The sequence below is a fragment of the Telopea speciosissima genome, chromosome 9 (assembly GCF_018873765.1).
Source record: "Telopea speciosissima isolate NSW1024214 ecotype Mountain lineage chromosome 9, Tspe_v1, whole genome shotgun sequence".
NCBI classification, from domain to species: Eukaryota; Viridiplantae; Streptophyta; class Magnoliopsida; order Proteales; family Proteaceae; genus Telopea; species Telopea speciosissima.
Genome location: NC_057924.1, coordinates 9195476 through 9204769, shown reverse-complemented (window position 1 = coordinate 9204769; position 9294 = coordinate 9195476). Strand labels below are relative to the sequence as shown.

Genomic DNA, 9294 nt, shown 5'->3' with positions numbered 1-9294 from the left:
GCCCAAAGAGACACTATGATCAACACTCTGAGATCGTTTGGTTGAGTTATTTCCCTATAATTATATCATACGTATAAAACCTCGTATTTCTAATTCACTTTGCATAGCAGTCAGGCACATGTGTGCACACGTCTCAACCAGAACGCATGATTTGGAATCTTTTTTTCAATTTTTTTATTTGATTTTAACGTGTGATATATCGTCAAAAAGCTCGTTCTGAGCACTATCTAATGATATGGGAATAAAGCATAGAATTTTCCAAATACTTTGCAAGAAAAGTAGAGTAAGCAGTGATGCTCGCTTGGCAATGTGGGGTGGGGGTGGAATTGGTGGCCGATTTGTTCCATTCTTGTACCATTGGTTAATATTGTTTGATTTGTAAATGATAAAAAACATTTATCATCAAGTCAAAAAGACTTTTGAGAATTATATTGTCAGTATAACATGTAAGGGAATTTTTATTTTGACGGAATTCGAATTGGTGGATTCCAATTCTAATTATGCCGATTTCTACAATTCTATTTTGAATCGCCTATGAATGTACTTGAATCCTCATTTTTGGCCATTTTTCTTATTTTAACCAATAAAATAGTAAAATATCGATGAAACTTACCTATTGTAGGAGAAGCTATGAATGTTTTGAAACAAAAAGTTCTTAAAAATCATAGATTTGAAGAATCTTTGATTCTTCTCTCTGATTCCAATTTCTAAGTTTCAAGCGGACTTTAGCAGATTCCACTTCTATTTTGATTGGAATCAATGGAGGCCAATACTTCAACTACAATTTTCTTAAAGCTTGATTGCATTATCTCGGATGGCATCATTAATGATGAGAAAGATATTTAATGGCATTTTTGTAATAAAACTTACCCGAGACCGTTCATTTTCTTCTTCCTCAGTCCTACAGGCCGTATGATAGGAATTATGACATGTGGTCCAAATCTAGTAGGGTACCTTCCGGATTTCATTGGATTTCATTAGCTTTGTGTGAAGACTGGTGATAAAGGCACAACAGAATCATCTCTTTCTCTCTCTGGCTTCCATCAAGCTCAATTCAAATTGCGACTGTCACATAGAGAAGAAAAATATTTAGAATACTTTTTTTTCACACAACCTGGAACGTACCCTGTTAGTTTAACCCAGAATGTTGAAATATTTTTTGTAGGCAATACTAATATAAATATAGCTATAGCACGGAAAATATGGGTTATATTGTTGGGAGAAAACAACGGTGTTAGAAACCCCCAACCACATTTTGTCTTCAAGTGTTGAAACCCCCAAACCAATTTCCCCTTTTTTTTTTTTTTTTTTTTTTTTTTTTTTTTACAATATTCCTCAATTATCTAAGCTTCAACATTTTATCTTTACAAGCCAACTTTCTTGTCCTTCCATTGACACATTATTCTTTGTTTATTATTGTACATCTTTTCCTAGATCATTCTTGAGTGGAATTGGGGAACTCCTCGATTTTATAAGCTTGAAGTGAACACTTAGAGAGTAGAGAGTAAGGCATATCTCTCTTTCTATAGGGCTGTCTTCTTCGAGCTCAACCCCAAGCTATAGGACTCTGAGTTGACACATGTACTGATGTGCTTCCATTCCTTCCACATTGTTTTGAGTTTTGCTCCGAAATCCCAACTGAATTTACTTGAGATTAGGGCACGTTAGAGCTTCGACCAATTAAATCATTTGATGAGCTGTTTTTGTACGAGGACGAGTTGGGTTGGAACTAGTGCGTGTAGAAAATTTAAAAAAAGAGGGTTGGTAATGGATCCAAGATGCAGTTGTCGCTCTTTTGGGGCATTCATATTTTCTTTTCTTATCCCAATGCTCCTCCGATTCAATCCCTGACCGGTTGCTTCCTTCTCGTGTCACGACTCACTAGTACACTCTTACAGTCCTACCCTGGTTATAAGTAGGGTTGTAAACGGATTGGATTCGGCTCGGATAGTGCTATATCCGCATCCGATTGGCTATCAGACGGATTCGGATAGTGTTAAACAGATACGGACACGGATACGGATCAGATATTTTATCCGTTTACATGTAAATATAGTTTTTCGAATAGCTATAGCCTATTTGTATCCGCATCCGTTTAGCTTTAATATATGTGGTTCATAATAATTCAAGATTCCATTTTGTTAGGGACTTGGGTAGAATTCAATTTCAAAAGTTGACCATTAGGGCCTTCATGATAACACTTCTGTTTTTGAGTCATGTTTCTATTCTAGAAATGACTTTTTTTCGTATTTCTGTTACTAGGCCAAATTTTTGGGCAAAATAACATGTTTGGTAACGTATAATAATTTTTATTTCTTGATCAGAAAAGAAACAGAAACGTGTTTCTAGAACTCCTATAAAATCTAAAAAAATGTCATTAAACAGATGGTGGCGGTGTGGGTGGTGGTGGTGGTGGATGTGGTGGCGATGGCGAAGGTGGAGGTGGCGGTGGCGGAGGTGACGATAGTGGTGGCGACAATGTTGGTGGTGGTGGTGGTTGAAGTTGCATTGGAGGTGGTGTATTATTTTGAACATGAAATAGCTGCTTTGCCCATCAAATAAGACATGTGGTCATTAAAGAGCAACTCCCCCCTTATTTCTTCGGAAAATTATCCTCTTCAATTCCCTATAGCTCAGTAGTGCAGCAATGCTAGGTGGGGATATCGACATGTGGCAGCTCGAACATCCAATGGTCCGACTTCATTGACAAGGTTGAGCTTTGACTATTGGATGTCTGATCTGCCACATGTCGACATCTCCACCTAGCACTGCCGCACTGCCAAGTTTTAAGAATTGGAGAGGATAATAATCCTATTTCTTCCTTTTATTTTTTGGATAGAGAAGTTTCAAATTGAAACATCTTTTTTTTTTTTTTAAATATTTCTTAACAACTTTTTTTATCCAGGATCATCCCCGGAAACAAAAAATTAAACCAATGTTAATAAATGAATTTTTTTTATTTTTTATTTTTTTTTATTCTTAAAAACAAAATAGAGAAACAGAAATGTTATCATGAAAACCTTAATGAGACGATTCCCATTCATATCCGACCCGACGTGAAACTATTTATTTTGCTTCTACGGAATCCCAACACATTTCAAACAAGGACCAATTTTTATGGCGACTTGTGTCACTTGCCTGTCCATACCTTCTTAAGAACACATATTAAATAAGTATATCCAACTCTAAGTGAAGTATGCCTTTTACTTAATTAATAACTTCTATGGTAATTGATCAGTATTCAGTACGTTGTTGTGACTTTTGAGTGATAAGGAAACATCGAATCATCGTCAGACCTCATGTTCTCTCCCACATGGTTATGCTTCTTCTTCCTCTTCCACTTCTACGCCTCCTCTGCTGTCACCCCCACCTCTTCTGTTACCGACACCTTAAACCCAAATCAATTCATCACCGACGGCCAAATCATTGTCTCCGCTGGAAGCAATTTCGCATTGGGCTTCTTCAGTCCTGCCACTTCTATTTTCAGGTACGTTGGGATTTGGTACCACAAAATTCCTGAAACCACCGTGGTTTGGGTCGCCAACAGAGACAACCCTATCAACGATTCCTCCGGAATCCTCTCCCTCGCCCTTGATGGGAATCTTGTCGTCTCTTCCCGTAGCGATCAGAGACGTCTTCTCTGGTCCACAAATGTCTCCATAAATTCCAATACCACCGTTCTGAAGCTCCTTAACTCCGGAAACCTGGTTCTATACAGCGGCGGCGGAGGCGGAGATAGAAATAGGATTCTGTGGCAAAGCTTCGACCATCCGACACAAGCATGGCTTCCTGGAATGAAACTAGGGTTGGAGCGGAGAACCGGTCTGAACCGGTTTCTAACATCCTGGAGGTCCAAAGACGACCCTGGCCCTGGGATGTACTCGTACGGGATCGACCCACAAGGGTCACCTCAATTCTTCTTGAAAAAGGGGTCAGCCCCGATGTGGCGAACCGGTTCCTGGAACGGTCGAGCTTGGAGTGGGGTCCCCGAGATGACTCAGAACTACGTAATGAGTTACAATTTCGTCAACACCAGCGACGAGCTCTTCATCATCTACGATCTCTATAACTCCTCTGTCTTCTCCACATTCTTGGTGGATGACGCCGGAAACTTCCAAGGGAGAACGTGGGTGGAGATGAACGGTCAATGGAACACATACTATTCGGCACCCAAGGATTGGTGCGATGATTACGGACACTGTGGGGCCTACGGGATCTGTAGTATGGACAACCAGGTGGAGTGCGAATGTCTTCCGGATTTCCAACCAAAGTCTTTAAGAGATTGGTACTTGAGGGGATGGTTGGGTGGATGCGTAAGGAAGAGAAACCTTGGGTGCGGCAATGGTGACGGGTTCTTGAAATTGGTAGGAGTGAAGCTTCCTGATTCGTCAATGTCCCTTGTTGACATGAATTTGAATCTCAAGGATTGCGAGCAAAAATGCTTGAAGAACTGCTCTTGCACTGCCTACGCCTCTGCAGATATTTCCGGTGGGGGCAGTGGCTGCATTGTTTGGTTTGGTAACTTAATGGACATGCGATATTTCACCGACGGTGGCCAGGATTTCTATCTACGCGTGGATCCAGTGGAGCTAGGTCTGTATATATTCATCAATTGTTACTTCCATCTTCTATTTTTAAGCATTGAGGTGCAACGGTAAGGTTGTTCCATTATGACCAAGTGGTCACGGGTTCAAAGATTCAAGTCAGGAAACAGTCTCTTTGCGAAAAGCAGGGGTAAAGCTACATACAGTATGACCCTCGAGTGGTGAAAACCACATGCATTGGGTACGCCTTTTATAATCTATTTCTAGGCATTGAGTATAAGTTATGACGATGGTTTTATGTGTAGCTGCACAACAAAGAAAAGAGAAAGGATTTCTTGAAAACAAGCGGAGAGTAGCGATTCTTACGGTATCTCTTGTTGTGGGTTTGCTTCTCTTTGCTGCATGTGTGCACTATTTGCTGAAGAAGAGAAAAGGTAAAGAAGAAAAAGGGATTTAAAAAAAAAAAAATGTTTTAGCAGCTCCACCAGTCACTTTTAATGTTTTAAGTATGATTAATTAGGGGTAATTGAGAGGCGGCGGCGGAGACGGCCGCGTAGCAGTCTCTTACGTGAATTCCCAACTAGTTCAACAAGTTATAGAAACTCTCCTAGAACGAATGAGCTTGAAGACAATGGAACGAATCCAGAATTACCATTCATTGAACTAAAGGCTGTTGCAGCTGCCACAGACAATTTCTCTCCTAATAACAAGCTTGGAGAAGGTGGTTTTGGTGCTGTATATAAGGTAGCTTCTCCTCCTATTCATCATCAATTAACATTTAGGTTTGTTTAGTATGCATTCTTGGAATGCGTTCTAAGTCGATTTCACATTCTTGGATAATAAAAACAACTGATTGAACGGGTGATTGGTTGAATCTCAATTTCCAGGGTCGGCTAATGAACGGGCAGGAGATAGCTGTTAAAAGACTATCAAGGAATTCAGGGCAAGGAATGGAAGAGTTTAAAAATGAAGTTCTATTGATAGCCAAACTTCAGCATAGGAATTTAGTTAGGCTTCTAGCTTGTTGTGTCTATGAAGAAGAAAAGATGTTAATCTATGAGTACATGCCCAACAAAAGCTTGGACACTTTCATTTTCGGTATGTATGCTTCTCTCACACCCGAAATTATCTTTTCTTTCTTTTTATTTTTATATAAAGCTATCACGCTATGTTTGGTTGAAGGGAAAGTAAAAGGGAAGGGAATTAATATTTTTTTGAACCTAAAAAATAAACTTTTATAACCATTACATCATGATATTAAACCAACAGTTATCAAAAAAGAATTGAACCTAACTGTTTAAACTAGAATTGTCAAACTGTTTAATAAATGATTGTTTTTTTGGGCAAAAGAAAGCCACAAGTCCCCACATTTTGGTAAGTGCAGCTAGAATTTGGAATAGATATGCAAATATGTACTCAGGAAAGGGGTTTAAAATTGGAAAACTGTTCAAGAATAATTTGATGACTGTTTTTGAGCCTATTACTTCAAACCAATAACAAAGCAGAGACCGAAACCATTGAACACCGGGAAATTGAAACCGTTTAAAACCCTATATTAAATTTCTCGAACCAAATCGTTTAAAACCCTATATTAAATTTCTCCTTCTACATTCTTACTCGAACCAAATCGTATAAAACCCTATATTAAATTTCTTTTTATTTTTGTTATAGTACTTGACATATATTTGCAACCTATGTGATCTATTTTAATTTTTAATTACTCATGTGAAAATTTGGACAGATGAAAGTAAGAGGGCATTGCTTGATTGGAGAAAAAGATTTGAAATCATAATTGGAATTGCTCGAGGTGTTCTATATCTTCATCAAGACTCCAGATTGAGAATCATTCATAGAGATTTGAAGGCCAGCAATGTGCTGCTAGACCAAGAGATGAACCCCAAAATTTCAGATTTTGGTATGGCTAGAATTTTTGGAGGAGACCAAATTCAAGCAAATACAACCAAAGTGGTTGGGACATAGTAAGCTTTTCTTTCCTTCTTTTAATTAAATATAAAATGGACAAACCCAACTCAGGAACAATGCACTAGCTAGTTTTCCTGAAACCCACTTTAGTGAAGAACCATTAAAAGGTGAGAAGGGTTGTAGTTCTGCTCCTTCCACTCAGAAACCATTCAGACACAACAAAGACCTAAGAGCAAGTTTGTGAACTAACCCATTATTCCTAGACGCAAAAAGATATCAACAAGAATAAATTTAGCTAGAAAATTTTCAATAGCAGCAAGAGTGAAGAGAATCTTCACTTCTCCAAAGCAACCAAAGATCTCTACTGTTTAGATCATCCACAATGTGCTGAGCATCGTGATTAAACTCTTAGCTAAAGAAAATGATCAAAATGATACAATAATTTTATGAATTTGAAAATATAAAGGATCAGGGTCAAGGTGGATGCTCATGGGACCATCCAATGGCTTTTACCTCAAGATTTTGAGGGGTGGCATTGGGAGGATTTCTATGCACCGTTAACCGTGCATGGGAATATTTTGTATAGCTTTTTGAGTGTTGTTAGCAATTAGGGGTGTAAGTTTGGTCGAGTCCGAGCCCGCCCTAAACCCTAACAGGGCCTGGGCTGGATTTTTCAATCCTGAGGGTGGGATAGGGTTGAAAATTTCAGGCCTTGTGTCAGGGTCGGGCTGGGCCAAGGTTGAGGTTTGGGGCTAAGCCCACCCCGGCTTGGCCCTTCTATGCCTTTTGTTAAATTATGCTTTACAATTTATTGTTTACGTTTTGCAATTTTTGTTTAATATCTAATTATCTATTAGGCTACCAAAAAAAAAAAAGACTAATTAACTATTGAACAAAAATATTTACAATTTTAAGATTGGACTAAGTTTTTTAACCCAAAGAAAAGTCTAATAGTCAATTGAGTACGAAGCAAACCAATAGCCAATCACATTTGTCTCATTTTTTAATTCATAGGACGATGTAAATGGCAATAAAGCAGGGCAAGTCAAGGCCAACAAGGCCATAGCAAAAATCAGGGTCAATCAGGGCAAACCCGGCCCAATCCATCGCGAATAGGGTCAATCAAGGTTGGTATGGGCTAGGCTAAGCCCGACAGGGTTGGTCCTAGGTTGAGATATCTCAGCCCGACCTGGGGCTAGGTTGGGTTTGGGTTGAACTAAGAGGACTCAAGGTTGGGCTAGGATTTTAAAAAATCCAGCCCAACCCAGGATCTGGATCCTCTACTTCCGAGCTGCCCCTACTTCTGTGCGTCCCACACATAGCAAGGCAGAAAAGATCGCCTTACCCCCGCTCGGGCAGGGGTAAGGTGGTCTTTTCGTCGCCTTGTTGTGTCTGAGGCACACGCGGAAGTAGTAGCAGCTCAGCAGTAGAGGGTAAGGGTGTTAAACGGTTTGGTTCGGTGCAAGGATTTTTAGGTGAAACCAGAACCGAACCGTTTATTAAACGGTTTCACTTATTGAAACCAAAACCATTTACTAAACGGTTTTCGTTTCTCGTTTTTAAACGGTTTTAGTTTATCGGCCCTAAATGGTTTTGGTCACGGTTTTAGATACTTGATTCCTAAACGGTTTGCCCAATTTACAACAAATTTAATGCTTGTTGGATGTACTCAACAAGCCACATTGAAAAGAATATGATTCTAATATACAGAAAAGCCAAAATATTCATAGAAACATCGAATACTATTATACTAATGTATTTGAATGAATTCAACCCAATTATTTTATTACAAATTTCACATATATATTTCTACCAATCCATGTTTGACTCTCATTGTTTTCAAATGTTTCTTAAACGGTTTACCAACGATTTAGAAGGTTTGATTCAGTTTAAACCATTTGGGTTATCTTTGGTCTCTCATAATTACAAGAAAAAATAGTGGAAGAAAAGATAATGATGGGGCGAGAGAGGCTCGAACTCTCGACCTCAGGATTACTCTTTCGCTATGAGACCTACGCGCTAGCCAACTGCGCCACCACCCCACTGATGAAACTCTTTGAACACATTTTAGAAGTAATAATTTATTTTTACCCCATAATTTAAAAGATTTTAATGCTTGGATCCCAAGTGCGCAATTCAAATAGGACTCCGGGCATTAAATTGAAATTACCTATAAACACCAAATTCGATCCAATATGTCTTACCAAAAAAAAATAAAATTCGATCCAATATATTCCTTAACTAGGATTTTATTTTATTATTATTATTATTATTTCCATGGGCCTAATTAACTTCTGTGTTTTTGTTGTTTCATGGTTGGTAGTGGTTATATGTCACCAGAGTATGCAATGCAAGGCCTTTTCTCAATAAAATCAGATGTATTTAGCTTTGGGGTATTATTATTAGAGATCATTAGTGGCAAGAAGAACAATGTATATTTTCTTGAAGATCCTTCTATGAATTTAATAGAACATGTGAGTCAGTACATTTTGTTTATTTACATTTTTGTTGCAAAAATATTTTCAAGTACTCCAATTCCTTATGTTCAAATGATTTTTTGTAACAATTTCAGATATGGGACTTATGGAAAGAAGATCGAGCAATGGAGATAGTTGACTCAACAATGGGTGACTCATACTCTGCTAATGAAGTTTCAAGGTGCATTCAAGTTGGGTTGTTGTGTGTACAAGGAAGTGCATCAGATAGGCCAAACATGTCAAATGTTATTTCCATGTTGGGGAGTGAAACACAGATGCCTATGCCTAACCAACCTGCTCTTATTATGAAGAGAACTCTCAAGGGTTTAGATTCATCAAACACAGAGACA

General features: G+C 38.6%; 1 protein-coding gene and 1 non-coding gene across 2 annotated transcripts in view; one reads left to right on the top strand and one right to left on the bottom strand.

The window, feature by feature from the left end:
• The window catches only part of LOC122639966 (receptor-like serine/threonine-protein kinase SD1-8), a 60364-nt gene that overhangs the window by 20512 nt on the left and 30558 nt on the right, over positions 1-9294 (top strand). The gene's annotated exons all lie outside the window — the stretch shown is intronic.
• On the bottom strand, positions 8425-8509 carry TRNAM-CAU. Its single transcript is given in 2 exon segments — positions 8425-8460; positions 8472-8509. It is a non-coding gene; the product is annotated as a tRNA-Met (tRNA).